This window comes from Hemibagrus wyckioides, linkage group LG23 (genome assembly GCF_019097595.1).
Source record: "Hemibagrus wyckioides isolate EC202008001 linkage group LG23, SWU_Hwy_1.0, whole genome shotgun sequence".
In the NCBI taxonomy this organism is placed as follows: domain Eukaryota; kingdom Metazoa; phylum Chordata; class Actinopteri; order Siluriformes; family Bagridae; genus Hemibagrus; species Hemibagrus wyckioides.
Genome location: NC_080732.1, coordinates 1,653,860 through 1,671,229, shown reverse-complemented (window position 1 = coordinate 1,671,229; position 17,370 = coordinate 1,653,860). Strand labels below are relative to the sequence as shown.

General features: G+C 36.3%; 1 long non-coding RNA gene across 1 annotated transcript; it reads left to right on the top strand.

Moving 5' to 3' along the window:
• The first annotated feature begins 1,098 nt into the window (after positions 1-1,098).
• Positions 1,099-16,598, top strand: LOC131344648 (uncharacterized). The gene is made up of 3 exons (XR_009203350.1): positions 1,099-1,239; positions 8,811-8,854; positions 9,738-16,598. It is a non-coding gene; the product is annotated as an uncharacterized LOC131344648 (long non-coding RNA).
• Positions 16,599-17,370: the final 772 nt, after the last annotated feature.

Sequence of the window (17,370 nt, the reverse complement as noted above, 5' to 3'; positions counted from 1 at the left end):
ACAGATATAGGCTGAGAGAGGCATGGAGGTACTAATCATGCTTTTGGGCTTCAGCAGCAGTAAAGCAGTGAGAGAAATAACAGAGAGAACATTAGTTCCTGTATGTAACTGCTGTCATCCAAGTCGTGGTTTCATTTGTTTGTCTTTCCTAAGTGCTTTAAAAATGAGTCTTTTTTTGGCATGAAACATATTCTTCTTCATCTACTATTTGTAGATCACTACAACTTTCTCTAAACAATTTTTCATCCACAGCAGATTGACCGAATCACTTCATCAAGCTTCTGAATGAGATCCATACACAGTAAACACCACTTTCTACACCAGCTCAGGAGTGTGAGATATTTCAATAGGAAGTAGATGTGAAAAAGGTGTTCCTCTGAGAAAAAACACACACACTCTGCTCTGCACTGGGATTTGACGGGATATTACTTACCCCGTCTTTTTATTTTCACAGTTAATTCGCAGGAACCTATTTTCCTACATCTCCGGGAATATCCAAGGAGTTTTTTTTCCTCATTGCCCTAACCACATTCATTCGCTTTCGATATGACTTTCCTTTCTTGTAAACCCTCTTTCCTTTTGTCGGTAATAATTACAGATAACTCAGCGGGATTTCCCCACAACGGTAGTATAAATAGGCTACAACCTGTTCCCATTCCCATTCTCAGTGATCTATGCTATGGCACACACACACACACACACACACACACACACACACAGGCGCGCGCGCACGCCAGACGGACAGGTAAGCCCGGCTCGTAATTACGCATCTTTTTTATTTTGCTGTAAAGAAACTTACCATTTGTCATTTTTGGTCCATGTTCACACGCCTGAATGATTCGTGCCGAAGTCCTCTCAGATTGGACAATCTAGATCTATGCATGGAGACTACATTTTTCTTTTTCTTTTTTTTTCTTTGTATTTTAAATCCTCCCTTGGTCTGCGGCGCTCTCGGTCCTCTCGGAGAGTTCACTTCGGTTTGGTTTTAGTTGCGCGTATTCGTGGAGTCGCGCATTTCGGGGCTGTTATGAAGTTTCCGCCCCTACGGCGTTGCCAGGTGCTGAAATGAAATTTGTTCCCCAAAAAAGTGTCGGATTTCAGACCGAACTGTCGTGATTTCATAATCTAGCCGCGACACACACACCCACAAAGACACACACCAGGAAAAAAAATCCGAGAGAAAAAAAGAGAAGTACCCAAGAATGACAAGAATGACCCCAGCTCAACAACTCAGCACAGGTGAGAAGGCTTGAAGCGCGCGCGTTTGGACCTAACTCCCTGTGCCACATGTATGCACACTGCTTTAATCACTTACATTTTCCCATCATGCATTTTCCATCATGAGTAGGCCTGTTTCAAATCATATCAGCACCCTAGCTTTATATAGTGCACTAATTTGGGATTTCACTTTCAATTGGCTAGCTAGACCTCCAAACCAGCCTGCACATTACGCACTTCGTTTAAAGATCAGGTACTGTGAGGCTGGGAGGGAATCCATACGAGGGCTGTTCTCTGGAACAGCACCATTGACATATTTTTCACTCAGTAAGAATAATCCAAGCATGGTGATTCACCTGAGAAAACCGTCTCTTCTTCCTTTCGTTTTCGCCTTGTGTGACGAGCATTCTGAGCATTCGAGCCGCGGTATCGATTCCGCTCAGTGAATCGAAGTCCGCGAGTCGGTTGCTTGATTGATTCATTGCCTAGGGCGTCTTGCAGGAAGGGACCCTTTTCTCTGGAGTATCTGCTGTCACTTGGGCTGATATTTATGGCTGACTATCTCCAAGAATCTCCAAGTGTGTCTTGGAGCAAAGTCTAGCCAAAAACACATTTACAAATCACTTATACAGCTTTTAAAAAACCCCGTCATACTAATGACAGGTAATTAAAATAAAGAATTAGAGCCAAGAATTTTAAGCCAAGTTTATTTGGTCTCTAATATCGATCTAAAAGATTTATTCCTGCAGCTTAAGTCAGCTGTACATTGGGTTACTTTTATTTGTTCAGATTTATAGCTCTAAATTAATTGTTGGGATTTGCTGAGTTATGAAATAAAACAAAATCAAACTACCATTACTGCTAATAATAATAATAATAATAATAATAATAATAATAATAATACTTTATTTATAAAGAACTGTTCATACACTTATGAATAAAAAAATCAAATCAAATCAAAATAAATCAAATAAAAATGCATAATTATTTTACAGATTACTAAAAACTTTCTCAAGAATTCCTCTCTATAGTAAAGAGTTTTAATTGTTCTTTACTTTAAAGTTTACAGAAAACTGTAAGAGTAGAGTTTTATAGTCTGTAGAAAGTTTTAGGGACAAAACTAAAGAGATCTAAACGAAGGTTCTGAGTGTGTGTGTGTGTGTGTGTGTGTGGTTAAATGTGTATTATGCCGTGCAAAAACCTTATATAATGAGCTTAATGCGTAATATATAAATAACACAGTATATTGTATAATATAATCAATCTCTAATAATAATAATAATAATAATAATAATAATAATGATAATAATAATAATAATGATAACAATAATAATAATTTGTAACAGGATTTATAATACATAATACTGTAGATTTTTTAATAAATACATTTGGTTTGATTTTCTTTCAAGCAATTCTTACATATTTATTACATATTAATTATTATTAAATGAATTATTAAATTATATTAATTAATTATTAAATATTCCAGAATTTTATATGCTGAATTTAGTGTCAGAATTTATTCATTTCATCCATTTAATTTAATAATTGGTCTTTCTTTATTCCTTTTTAATATGTACAAAATCTTTACAAGCTACTTTTAACATCTTCCCTACATCCACTTTATTAGGAACACCTGCTCTACACCTGCTCTATCCAGTCAGTGGAACATGTTGCAGCAGTGCAGTGCACAGTAGAGTACATTCATCATGCAGATACAGGTCCAGAGCTCCAGGTGATGTTCTCATCAAACTTAAGACTGAGAGATCACTGGATAATAACAGGCATGAGCAGGTGTTCCTAATAAAGTGAACAATGAGACTGTATAGTTAAGATAAGACTTGTACACGCTCAGATATCTTCATATATCAGGTCATAGACTGCCCCCCCCACACCTGTCACTGTGAAGCCATGGTCTCTGACCGGACCCCTTCTGAGATTTTGGACATTGTGGACATCACACGTAACTAGTGACCGAAAATCTCTGTAATAAGATTAAAAGTGGCAGAAGATCCACTTCAATACTCTTTATTCTTTTTGCCATAATAAACCCAATCATTTTTCCATCATGAAGAAGTCTTTCACGTAACCGTTTTATTGACGGTGGGTTTTTTTGTGTTCATTCTCCATGGCAACGGCAATAACAATCCTGGTGAAAGATCCATCAGTCAAAAAGTTCTCAAGGAACCCAAAATTGTTGTTTTGCTTTTTTAATTTTTCACACATGATTATAATCTCAGGTAGTTTCATGTCACAGAGATTATCTTTCATGGGGTAAAAATCAAATTGGAAAGTAGGTCACTCAATTTATTAAAACAAAAATACAGTACAGTCATTAGACAGAAAGAATATTAATGGATAAATATTAATGATAGTAATTTGAGGTGCATTTTTTGCTAATTTGTTTTATTACATACTCCAGATTTGTATTTATGAATAAGTTTCTTTCATAAGACACAAAATACCTGGTGTCTCATCATGTGACCAGTGCGTTTAATTTTATATTAAAATAGACTCCAGTGACATTTAAGGAGGAGCCAAAAGGTCTATTTCGCAAGCAGATTGTAAGATTGATTCAATGACATAACAAAGCAAAAAACAAAACAAAAAGCATCCTCAGTGTGAGCGACGGTCCTCTAAAAGCAGGGCTGATTATTTTACCAGAGACAGAAGTGAAGACAGAACGTACATCAAAGCTCGGAGGAGCGAGGGAGCGAGCAAGGGAGCGATATGGCACCGGACCATGAAGACGTGTCACTTTTGAGAAATGCAAATATGAAAGGTTTCCTGCAGGACTCGAAACGAACAAGACCACACATGCCTGAAGGACCGATTATGATTCACTGGGGAAATATTTTCCCACATTTAAGAGACAGTGATATTTTCATAATATTATTCAGGGTTATTTTGTACACTTGATGAGAAAGAAATCACACTGTACATGTGTGAGGTTCTGATTGGCCGACCCTGAGATTACGGTTGAGGGAGGAGGCTGGATTATACAAAATATTTCTGTTACTATTATATCATATCATATCAATAATAATAATAATAATAATAATAATAATAATAATAATAATAATAATAATAATAAAATGTAAATATATTTCTATATATTTTCTATAAGTATGTATAAAGCACAGCACCTTAAACAATAATAATAATAATAATAATAATAATACAATTTATAAAAAATATAAAAATATATATATTTTTAGATAATTATACTGTATATAAAATATAAAAAATATATATTTCTATACATATAAGTATGTATAAAGCACAGCACCTTAAACCATAAAAAAAAAGTAATAATGAAAATAAATAAAATAAAATAATAATAATAATAGAATTTAAATATATTTATACATTTATGTAAGTATATATAAAGCACAGCACCTTAAAGTAAAATAATATATATATATATATATATATATATATACATATATATATATATATATATATATATATATATATATATATATATATATTATAATATATAATTATAATCTGTTGCCTGATTATTTAAATCATTTAAATCATTATTTTTTGATTTGCACATAAATTTTTTTTTGCACTTTTCTGTAAATAATGCGATGTTATTGCTGCTTCTACACACAGGCTACTTATCTAAAACGCTACGAAAATGAGCTTTATTGCGTTAGGATATTAAATGTTGTAGGTTTTTGATTGTTTTTTAACCTTCTGTAATCCTTCTCCTGTGCACGGTTGTATTACATAATGGCTCTGGGATCCTAATGCGAGCCTAAACGAGTGTTTATTATCAGCCCTCAGACGTTATTTTCTTGGCAGCCTCGCTGTTTTTTGTCTTGTCCTTTTGTGTCTTGGTGACATTTCCCGGTTCCTGTCCGTTTTTTTTCTCTGCTCGTTGATGGCAAAAATGAACAGTTTTTCCGGGGTGTAGACTTTGTATAACCGTCATGCAACCCTCAAAAGGTGCACAAACTTTTGCACTTACCTGCTATTCTTAAATGATGTATTTTGGATTGATTGATTGGATGTTAAACCACATGTCCTGTGTAAAAAGGGAAGCTCTTGGTTGGCACCTAGAACCTTTAAAGGACCCTGTGTGTGTGTGTGTGTGTGTGTGTGTGAGTGTGGTACATGTTTACATACACAGTGACGAGAGGAACATCACCCTTTTCTTTTCAACCAAACAGCTGTAAAAAATGGCTTCTTTCTTCTCGATGAGAACGTGGCCTTTACGCTCGGGGAGCTACAGCAGAGATTGTAATTTCTAGCAGAGATTTTGTCCAAAGAGGCTTAGAGTAAGGACAAATCCAGTCCAAGCATGCAGCTGAGGGGTCAGGGGTCAGGGGTCAGGAGTGGGGTGGACAGTTCTCATGACTGTTTACAGGATTTACAGTAAAGTGTAATACAGTGAAGTAATGAGAAAATGCTGAGCATGAAAGAGGGTTTCAGTGATGTTGTGTCATGTTCTACTGGAAATCTGATTATTATTTATTTATTTATTTATTTATTTATTTATTTATTTATTTATTTATTTATTTATTTATCTATTTATCTATTTATCTATTTATTCATTTACTATTATTTTTATCATCATTATTATTTTCCTTTTTTTCTTTCTTTCTTTCTTTCTTTCTTTCTTTCTTTCTTTCTTTCTTTCTTCTTCTTCTTCTTCTTCTTCTTCTTCTTATTATTATATAAAAGCTATAAAAGAGAGATGCGTATTTCTGTATGATTTATGGAGTTATTAATTATTTAGTATTCAGTATGCTGTTTAAAATATTCTAAAAATATGATGCTACAGAAATAAATAAATCCTTTTCTTTTAGCTTTAATGTTATGCAGATGTTATAATTATTTATAACACCTACATTCTACAAACAGTGCATATGTATTTTTGCACTTTGGAGCTTCATTTTTCCTGGAATATAAACAAGGAAGATGAGAGGTTTTTTATGCTCTGGAGTTTTATTAGAGTTTATGATTTCTCTGTAACACACCGTCTCGCTCTCAGATCCCAACCTGAGCCAAGAGGAGCGTCTACGGATAAAACCTATAAACTACACTAGGATTAAACAGAAATGACTGAATCAGGTCACTAATCAGGTCTGAAATGACCTGATTAGTGTGACAACAACAATAATAATAATAATAATAATAATAATAATAATAATAATAATAATAATACAGTAACCATTAACAATAAAGAAAAACAATTTAAAAAAATATTAAAAGAATAAAAGAGAATTAAAACAAACAAACAAAAAAACTAATTACAAACACAGATTTGGGGGAAAATTAGATACAACAACAACAACAACAACAATAATAATAATAATAATAATACAGTGACCATAAACAATAAAGAAAACCAATTTTAAAAAATATTAAAAGAATAAAAGAGAATTAATACAAACAAACAAACAAAAAAAAACTAATTACAAACACTGATTTGGGGGAAAATTAGATACAACAACAACAACAACAACAACAATAATAATAATAATAATAATAATAATAATAATAATAATAATAATAATAATAATAATAATACAGTGACCATACCATAAAGAAAAACAATTAAAAAATAAGGAGAAAAAAAGAAAAAATAGATAAAACAACAACAATAATAATTATAATACAGTAACAATAAGCAATAAAGAAAAACAATTAAAAAATAAAAATATTAAAAGAATAAAAAAAGATTTAAAAAAACAAACTACTAATTACAAACAAAAAATAGCTAAAATAACAACAACCACAACAACAACAACAACAACAACAACAATAATAATAATAATAATAATAATACAGTAACCATAAGCAATAAAGAAAAACAATTAAACTGAAAATATTGAATAAACAATTGAGATAAACATGGAATTGTAGCTCAGAAAAAAAACATTGGAACTAAAATGAAATAAAAAATAAAATGTCATACAGCTGTTCACAAAATAATACAAAATGATAAACAGACTGACCACAAATTATAGAGAAACAAATATAGATAGAAAATCCATTTTACACAAAAAGCAGCATCAGCACTTCTTGTGTTTTGAATAAGAAACTAAATAAAAATTTAGAACACACACACACACACACACACACACTGAGGCCCATGACATCTCTCCAGGATGTGGTATGGCTCTCGCGGCGGTAATGAAGGACTTGATTACTTCTGTGTGTTGACGTTGTGGTCTTGGAGAAAAATCCAGAAAATTCCTGTTTGTGAATTCGTAACGTTATTTGTGATTCACCGGAATATTTCCGTTTGGTCAGTGCTGAAACATCTGTAAACATTATTCTTCAGAGGCGTCAGAGGCTACCTCCAATTCTGCTCTCGGTGTCTTGTGGTGTTTACTCGCCCACTCCTCGTTGAGTCCGATCTAAACCTGATTTATGAGAACACTTTTGAGGAGTGTTAGGACTGCAGGCCCCGAGGTTCACGCCCTCACAACGAGGATGAAGGATCTGTCGAGCTTCAGGGCGTGAGTAAAGAGCTTATTGTGCTCTGATGGATATTTAATGGAGCTCACGCTGAATCCGCTTCCAGAACTTCAACAAAATGTCTCGGCTCTTTGTACAGCTGGGAGTTAGATATCTACTTGTACCTCTGGACATTTAAGACATTCTAGGTACTTACAATGATCTCTAAGACAACACAGGAGATCTTCTGCTGCAGGGTTCCTCTGTATGTTCCCTTTAATTATTATGCTAACTAGCATATCTCTCTAGTTAACTAGTTAGTTAGCACTGCCTGTGTATATAATCCATCACTGCTGGTATATTCATTACCTCTTGTCACTTGTGGGCGTGGCCTGTCCAGATTTTTTTTAAAGTTTTGAAGAAACATGTTTACATTTAACGTGAGCAATGAAAACAGATGGATTTGCTTGTCTTCAGTCAATCCGTTCTTAAGCTAGCGTTTGAGAGACCTTCTCCAGAGTTGTTTCATCAGCATCCAAAGTTTCGAGCAGCTGTCTGCTGGAGCTGCATCTGCCCTCAAGTTTCCTTATATGGAAAAACACCCAAGCTAATTTCTGTGGTAGCGCCGCTGCTAACAGAAGCATTCCAGGGACATTTGTTAAAATTATAGCTGTCATCAGAAGCCTTAAAAACACTGAAAACTATTTGATATCGTATGTTTTTCTGGGGAAAAGGTTGAGAGAGCGATGGATCTCTTCATAATATGCGAGAAGAAAGAGGTCAAAAAAAAAATAAAAAAATAAATGTAAGAAGGAATAAAAAAGGAAAGTGGATGCAACAGAATGTTCTCTGTGACAATAAAGACAGATCCATCAAGCCACTAAGCATCCTTTTAGAAATAAATGTCATCTTTTCATCGTGTCCTCAGGGAGTGCATTCATTCATTCATTTATTTATTTATTTATGTATTTTTTATTGTAGAATCAGTTTTCTGGATAATGGAGTAACATCCATCAGACCCCGAGACGCTAAACGTTCTCTTATAAAAATAAATGTATGTTTTTTATTTGGTCCCGGAGGCGCACAAACTTTCAAAATGATGAATAATTTAATAACCGATCTTATGTCTTAAGATGACAGAAGGCTTTTTTATTTCTTCCTTTTCCTGTCTTAAGAACGAGGAGAACTGGAGGAGGTACAGTCACTGCAGGATCTGAAGGTAAAAAAACAAAAAATTTCAACAATGTTAACAGTAAGAAAGACGTTGCGATGCTAATGCTCATGTTCAATCCTGATCCCTGTTCCGGTGGAATTTTAACTCACAGATCCATCAGAACAACATGACAAAGAGACAACATTTTAAGTTTGGTTCAAATTGAACGGTCAGTGTATTTACAAAAAACTCAGTGGATTACTGGACCCTTTATTTGTATAGCGCTTTTAACAATGGACATTGTTTCAAAGCAGCGTTATGCAACACAAGAAACATAGAACAAAAAGTTCAAGATTAACTACGGTGTCTGAGAAGCGCAAAACACGATAACAAACCCAAAAACACAGGACGATTCAGACAAAGTGGAAAAGGTAGATATAGTTTGTGAATGGAATTCCATGCAATTCAGCTGATTGGACGAGACATGGGTCACTCAGGATCAACAGGAAGTCCAGCAGTAGCTGCAGCAGTAGAAAGTGGATTGGTGTGTGTTCCTTTAATCTGGAATAGTTTGGTCTTCCCCACATTCCTGGTGTGTTTTTAGAGATCACAAACTAATCTTTACTCCATGATACACTATCAATATATCCAACATCACACCATATGAAGTAGAGCTGAATGAACTCCATTTTCTTATAAATATAAATATATGTTTGTTATTTTCTTTAAAAGACTTTAACTTGCACTATCTGAACTCAGAACTCCTCATGTACAAGAAATAAAGTTAGATACACAATTTCCTACTTCCTGTATATCCCGAGTGACAGATGTCTTTGTCCAATCAGAGGGAAGAATTCCATTCACAGACAATACATTTTCTGCTCTGTCCGAATTCTCCTTGTGCTGTATCAGCCACCGGACTAATCCGTTGTTTATATCTAAACCTCAGGTCTACCTCAGGTACCGTATCCAGATGTTGAAACTATGAAAGAAGGATGCTGGATGCTTTATAATGGATGGAAAAGTTGAGATCGTCTGCTCGGACATCATGGAAGACATTTGTCTGTAGTGAAATCAGAGAAAGTCAAACAGTGTTAAAAACGTGTTCCATATGGTTTGTGGCCAAAATGACTGGTGAGGATCTTAGTGGACATTACATTACACAGCTGGTCAGTCTGTATATCTGTACAGAAGAAGAATAAATAACATTCCTAACTGTATGCCAGTAAATAATTCCATGCCATTGTTACCCACTGCAAATGGGTCTGAAGGTCAGGGAAAGTTTGTTCCTGTGTTGCTGTGATTTTAGAACAGTGTGTGTGTGTGTGTGTGTGTGTGTGTGTGAGAAAGAGAGATGTTTTAAAAATCTTGGCATCTGGCAATAAACAAAAAAACCACCTGCAATCTGGTGTGCCTTTTATTTTTAATTTTGACTGAATAAACAGCTTTTAGTTATAAAATATAAACTTGGTAATAAAAAGTAAAAGTAGATTAATGTGGCATGTCAAACCACTGACTTTTCCACCGGTCAGGCTAATGAGAGCAGGAGTCACAGAGTCAGCAAGCAAGCTGTAAAGGTAAGGAAAACATTTGCAGATGAATGATGATCTATAAAGAAGCCTATGGTTTTCATGGATATAACGAACATATGCATCGTTATAAAGCAGGGCTCGACATTAACGCCTGCCCGGGTTTAACTTCATACTAAGGTCAAAAATATTGCTGCATTTTTTCCCGAGTAGCTTCACAATGGGTCTGTGTTCATGTATTTGCTTCACTGCTGCACTCCAGGCCTCATTGTTTTTTTTGGAAAGTTAGTTCCGGGTCTTGAGCATCAACCACTAAACAACCTGGTCCTAACGTGAATGTTGACATTTTTAACCAGACGATTAGATGAACATCAGTCTGTATAATCACACCTCCCCCCATGTGAGGAATGTACACAAAAGCAAATCGGTAAATTCCAAGGAAGCGAGCCGTCACTTCCGGAGATCATTCCGTTGAAAAGGTCTAAAAATATAATTTTGTAAACGTGGGGCGGAAATTTTGTTTTTATTTTGTTTTTTCCAGACTTGTTCACAGCATGATCTTGACTTTATCAGATGTTTAGAGAACAACACACACACACACACACACACACACACACACACACACACGTTTTCTCCGTAACTTGGCAAGTCACACCGATCACCCGATTCACCAGGAATGCAAACATTTGCTTCCTTTGAGACACGTGAACTCATGCTGAGTCACAGCACGCTCTCGCTCGGAGTAATGCACTGTCCACCCTCTTCCACATACCTGACCTGTGATTGGCTGGTGTCTCTTTGATTGACAGGACAGAGCACTAAGGGCACGTCGTCAGATTTCCGACTCAGCTTCTTCTGAAAATAAGATTTTCTTATTCTCAGTTTTCTTATCCTCTGCCATCATCCTGCGTAAAGCGCTATCCGCCCTCTTCCACATACCTGACCTGTGATTGGCTGGTGTCTCTGTGATTGACAGGACAGTGCCGGGTCTGATTTGCTTTCAGAATTCCAGCCACGGATAACTGCGTCGTCGTCAGCTTTTCCGACTCGTGTTCTTCTGAAAATAAGTTTTAAGTTGCTTGATTGAGTTTGGAATTGCGCTCACATGCTAATAACATAAGAAGAATATTTCATGGCATAAAGCAAGGAAGGAAGGTCGTACTGTGACTTTCTCTGCAGTGGGTGTGGCCCAAACCCGAAACATATTCTCTAGAGAATTAACAGACTCTTTTATTGTAAAAGATGAAAAGATTAGCACCTCTCTCCTTTAACAGAGCCTCGTTTTTAGCACGCTAATACCGTGTGTTTTGCTATCTCATCTGATAATTAATACACAGAACCGAATCGAAGGAGAAACGCTCCTGTCCTGATCTCAGATGGGAAATTTTACAGACTAGAATAAATTCCACCTCTGACTGTGATTCAGCGTGAAGCGGTATTACAGGACCGACGGGTTGGCTCACGGACACTCGGGAACAGCATGTTATTAAAAATATCACCAGCTTTTACTCAGTAATGCTTTTGTTTACATTTTTACTCAAAAGAGTATTACCTGAGCAGAACCATGACCAGATTAATAAACCGATTATTCCTTCAGGAATGCTCTTATCCTGACCAAAATCTTCAGTGTCCAGATTTAAGAAAGTTTTACAGTGTAAGCGTTGTTAAATGATTTTTATAACCGCAGATAAAAAAAAAAAAAGTCAGAGAGTTTAGATCGGAGATCTGATGCTGTTTTGGCTGTTAGCGTGCTAGCATGCTAACATTGCTGGTACCTGAGATTTAAATTAATATTGCTCGTTTTATCTCCCAAAAGATATATAGAAAAGTAGAAGCATCGTTTAAAGCAGGTGCTAACCATGATTTAGAATGCTGTGAAAGCGTCACACAGCGCATCACGTTCTGGTTTATTTTCATTTCTTTCAATGAGTTTCATATCTGAGCGTCCTGCAACAAAGAAAAAACCCTGGACATCTCGCTGTTCTCTCTTCTTCAGCTGGACGATCAGCTGTCCTTTACCTCGCACGTTGCTAACTCGATACGCTGCTAACTCGATACGCTCGCGTCGGTATCTTCCTCACAACATCAGAAAGATTCCCACTTTTTATCCACGATCCACGCATCAAGGCTTTTCTCAGATCTGGCCCCAAGGTGGTGGAGTGAACTTCTCCATGATGACAGAACAGCTGAGTCACAGGTGAAGATCGAACTCTTCCTGAAATACTTGTTTTGATTTAAAAACTATTGCTCTCTTAATCTGTGACTCACTGAACCAGCATGGACGTATTCATCGCTAGGGGCTTCAAAGCACGTTTCTGCGTCACTCTGGATTCGGGCGTCGGCCAAATACCCTAACCAGGCGTTTGTTAGTACACATAACATCATGCTCAGAAATAAGACCCTTCTTATCTGTTCTGTCGCATTTATTTCATCCTTTTTTCTGAATACTGAAAAGTTTCAGATGGAACAAAAGGGAGGAAGGAAGGATGGTGTGAAGAACGCATGGGAGTAAAGCATTTCATTTGAAGCCTATTTTTAAAGAATTTGTTGCAGACATCTTCTGCTCTGTGACTCATCTTTTCTATCAGCATGTTAGTGAATGGACTTATGGGACGTTTTCGATCAGTGTGTATAATAAACAAGTGATGTTCAGGCTGTGATCTAAAACGAGTCTGTTGGCTTTCAGTATGTTTTAGACATGTGTTTTTCCCTCTGTTGGAGAACCTTACACAGAATTTTCCTGGTTGAAGATCAAATCTGAGCTGCTTTTTAGATGAACAAGCACTCAGAGCATCTCAGAGAGCAGAAATGGGTTTAATACCAAGATTTACTTACAAGATACAAACATTTCTGTCTGAAAAAAGTTTTGTTTTTCTGAACTTTCAATCATCAACATGGACACAACAAAAACAGGAGGAGTCTTCAGAATCTGGGACAAGACACTGTCGAGTGAAAATAGAAGAGGAATTCAGATCACATTTTCTCTTGTAGTGATGCCAGGAAACATGGACTGGTCAATGAAATTAAGTAATAATGAGGCTGTGTATAAACGGGAAGAGAATTTGGGAAGTGAATCTTTATGAAGGAGGGAAACACACACACACACACACACACACACTTTGTGCTTTAAATATCACTACACACTTTTACAGACTGTTAGCTAATACACCGAGTTTCATGCATTGTGACACAAATGAATGACGACAGGGTCAAACCAGGCTCCGAGAAAATCTCACAATCTCCTCTTACACCGGTCAGCCATAACATTCTGAGCATTGACCAGTGAAGTGTATAAGACTGATGATCTCCTCATCATGGCACCTGTTAGTGGGTGGGATATATTAGGCAGCAAGTCAACATTTTGTCCTCAAAGTTGATGTTAGAAGCAGGAAAAATGGACAAGCGTAAGGATTTGAGTGAGTTTGACCAAAAGGGCCAAATTGTGATGGCTAGACCACTGGATCAGATCATCTCCAAAACTGCAGCTCTTGTGGGGTGTTCCCGGTCTGCAGTGGACAGTGTCTATCAAAAGTGGTCTAAGGAAGGAACAGTGGTGAACCGGTGACAGGGTCATGGCCGCATTTCTGCTGCTGGATCGATGAAGCTGGTAATGAAAATGAATGAAGAAGTGACTTAGAACTAGTTAACAGACAGTAAGGACTTGTGTAGTGTAAAAGAAAGTGTATTGTCTCAGTGAAGATTTTGTGTGTGTGTGTCAGTGGGTCTCTGGTTCCGTTTTGGTTGTGGGAAACGGGTCTCCACCCTCCATTGGGAAACCCACACATTAGGAAATGCTTCATCGACACTCTGCTTATTGTGTGTTACATGATTACTTTCACTTCCTTTCAATTCAGGTTTAATTTCATTCCACGTTCACTCTAGGTTGAAATTCGGTTTGTCCTTGGGTTGCACGAAAAGTCCCTTCTTGCAAGCTAAGAAGCTTTTAATGATCAAATAATCCCTGTGTCATAGAGGAGACACCGAATCTTCACATGGGAAATGTACACAGGTGTCTGAGACGCTTCACACCTTTTTGTGGTTTCTGGAGTTGTTGTAAAGCTTGAACATGATTTCATGTCCTTTTTATATATTTGGGCATGATTTCTACACAATTCCATTACCGTCACTTCATTTTTATACGTTATTATTCCACAGGCTGTTGACTTTCCGTGTGAGACGCTGGTGAATGGATTTTCAATCAGTATAAATGAATGAATGATGTCCAGTCTGTGAGTCTGACCTAAAATGAGTCTGTCGAGGCTTTCAGTGTGTTTTAGACGTGTGTTTTTCCCTCTGTTGGAGAACCTTACAGAGAATTTCACTGATCAAGATCAAATTTCAGCTGCTTCGTAGATGAACAAGCACTTGGACCACCTCAGAGAGCAGAAATGGGTTTGAGATCAACATTTGAAGATTTGAAAAATTTGTATTTTGTGGAACTTTTCTATGAATATATCACGTCTAGTAGGCTAAAAACAGTCCTGAGTGTCTACTTTCATATGAGCTTCATATCAACCTCCACTGTGGAGTGAGACATGACCAACACGCTCAATCATCAACATGGACACTACAAGAACAGGAGGAAACTCAGTGATTATTCCATTTTCCATCTGATTGGTCATTTTTAACATCATTTATCCCACAAGGCTTCATTTATTTTCCCATAAGGATCATGTCTCATGTGTTGTTCCTACTGAGATGCTTTTCTTCTCACCACACATTTAGAGACTGACCTTGTTTTCTTGGGCTCTCTCTTATCAGTGAGATGTTTCCACCCACAGAACAATCGCTCGCTCTGTGTTTTCTGTTTTTGTGTGTGAAAATTCCAAGCGGGAGATTCTTCTGAAATACTCAAACCTGCACTTCTGGCACCAGCAACCATCCATGCCACGGGTAAAAGAACCGAAATCCAAATTTGTCTTCATTTTGCTGTTTGTTTAACATGAACATTATCTGCAGCTAATTACCTGTATCTAGCACACAATTGGCTGATTAGATAACCACATGGAAACTAGACACCTTTTAAAAGGCAACATTGGACAATTTCACAAGATTTGGGGCCCTTTTTTCTGTTACCTCAAGAGAAATTGTATTCCTTAATACAAATGTGTTGTAACTTAAAGGTTATTTTGATTGTCACTGTATTGTATATTAACAGGCTGGGGAAGGGATGCTATATTTAATGTGTGTGTTTTTCTTTTTCTTTTTCTCTTTCTTTTGTTGTATGTTTGTTTTTGTAAGTTTTTGTGCATATCAGAAAATTAATCCTGGAACCTGTGATTGCTACAAGGATATTTGATGATTAAATAAAACTTATTTGACAAAAGATAACCGCACGGATGAGTGGGTGTGCAGTGCAGGTGTTCCTAATAAAGCGGACAAATATGATTCCATTTTTTTAATGGAAATGATAACTGATTTTTCAGAAAATGTTTAATTTTTTTTTTAACGATTTCTATTCCAATTCATAGATTTTCACACGTAAATTAATCAGTATATTGATTTAAATGTATATATGATGTTTACCTAAAGGTTGAAAAAGCCCTTTCTTGCTGTTTGAACAGAAATATTAAATCATTAGCTTGCGGAAAAAGATCTGTAGGCTACCTAATCACGTCCCGGTGAGCTCTCCTCAACTTACATGCTTATGCACGATGCTAACCACGCTTCGTTGATCGTTTGCATTTTCTCAGGAACTCAATATCCTTCCTGTCAGCAAACAGAAAGTGAGAGTGTGTCTCCGTATCCTGCTTCTCCTGAGTGCTCTTGGGTGATGGCCAAAGTTCACTGGATGGAATTCCTGACACTCTACACACTCACACACACCCTACACGCTACACACACACACATGCTGAAAAAAACCCCATCGGCTACATTTCAGCCGTGAAATTCAGCCTCGTGTGACTGAAGAGAGCGATTCCTCATCCGAAGAGAAACTGAAAATGTTTAGAAAAGCAAGAGCTGCTGTGAAAATGTAACAGGAGTGAACTGTGGAGAATTGGGTCACGCCGACTTTGGAGATTTACGGCATTACGACACCATCTTGTGGCAGTCGGGACATGATTTAGATGATGTGATTTCAGTAATTCTGTTTTATTTATAGTGCAACGGCAGCAAACCTGCAGAACCGAGTCGATAAAAAGAAAAGGATTCGGGTTCGTTAACAATAAAAATCAATCTCTTTCTACTCTTTTTCCCATTTAATATAAAGTTTAAAATGTTCTACAGTTAAAATAGAGCCAAAGTTTACTTTCTCTTTGCTGTTTTCATATTGATTTATTTATTTAATGCATGAATTTTCTAATATATTTGAATTATTATTATTAATAATAATAATAATATTAATATTAGTAAATTTGAATGTGAATGCACTCTAAATGAATTTATTTGCTGCATTTGCTAAGAATAAAACAAACATAAATAAACCCACTGATGTGTCTTGCTTTATTGAATCTGATCATAAATGCAAAAGTTTGTGCACCCCTCACACACATTTACAGCAATAAACCTTTTACAGATGTTTCTTTATCACGACATAATGACCATGTAGTCTTAATAATACTTCTGAATGTGATACAAACATTCCATTACACACACACACACACACACACACACGTTTTTCAACATCATCTTTGGAGATCATTGAGAATTAGAACTAGAATTAAATGTGTTTTCCCCTCCAAGGGTGTAAAAAACCTGTGCACTCAGCTTTAAGGTGATAAACATATTTAATGCTTCAAGTAGGTGACCCTGTGTAGAACCCTACAAGAGAAAAGGTTCCAAATAGAACCATTAGAACCAGTACATCCCAGGGATAACGAACCATTAATGAACTCTGTATTATGTGCCAAGAACCAACAAGTTATTAAAGGTATTTAATAAATCAATTAATCTATTAATTAATCAATGAATCAATCAATCAGTCAATCAATCATCTAGAATTCAAACCATGACAGGTTCTAGGGATTCATCAAGAAATTAATGACCAATAACTTAAAGTTTGTAGTGCACACACACACACACACACACATACAGGTTCTTTAAATAATGAAC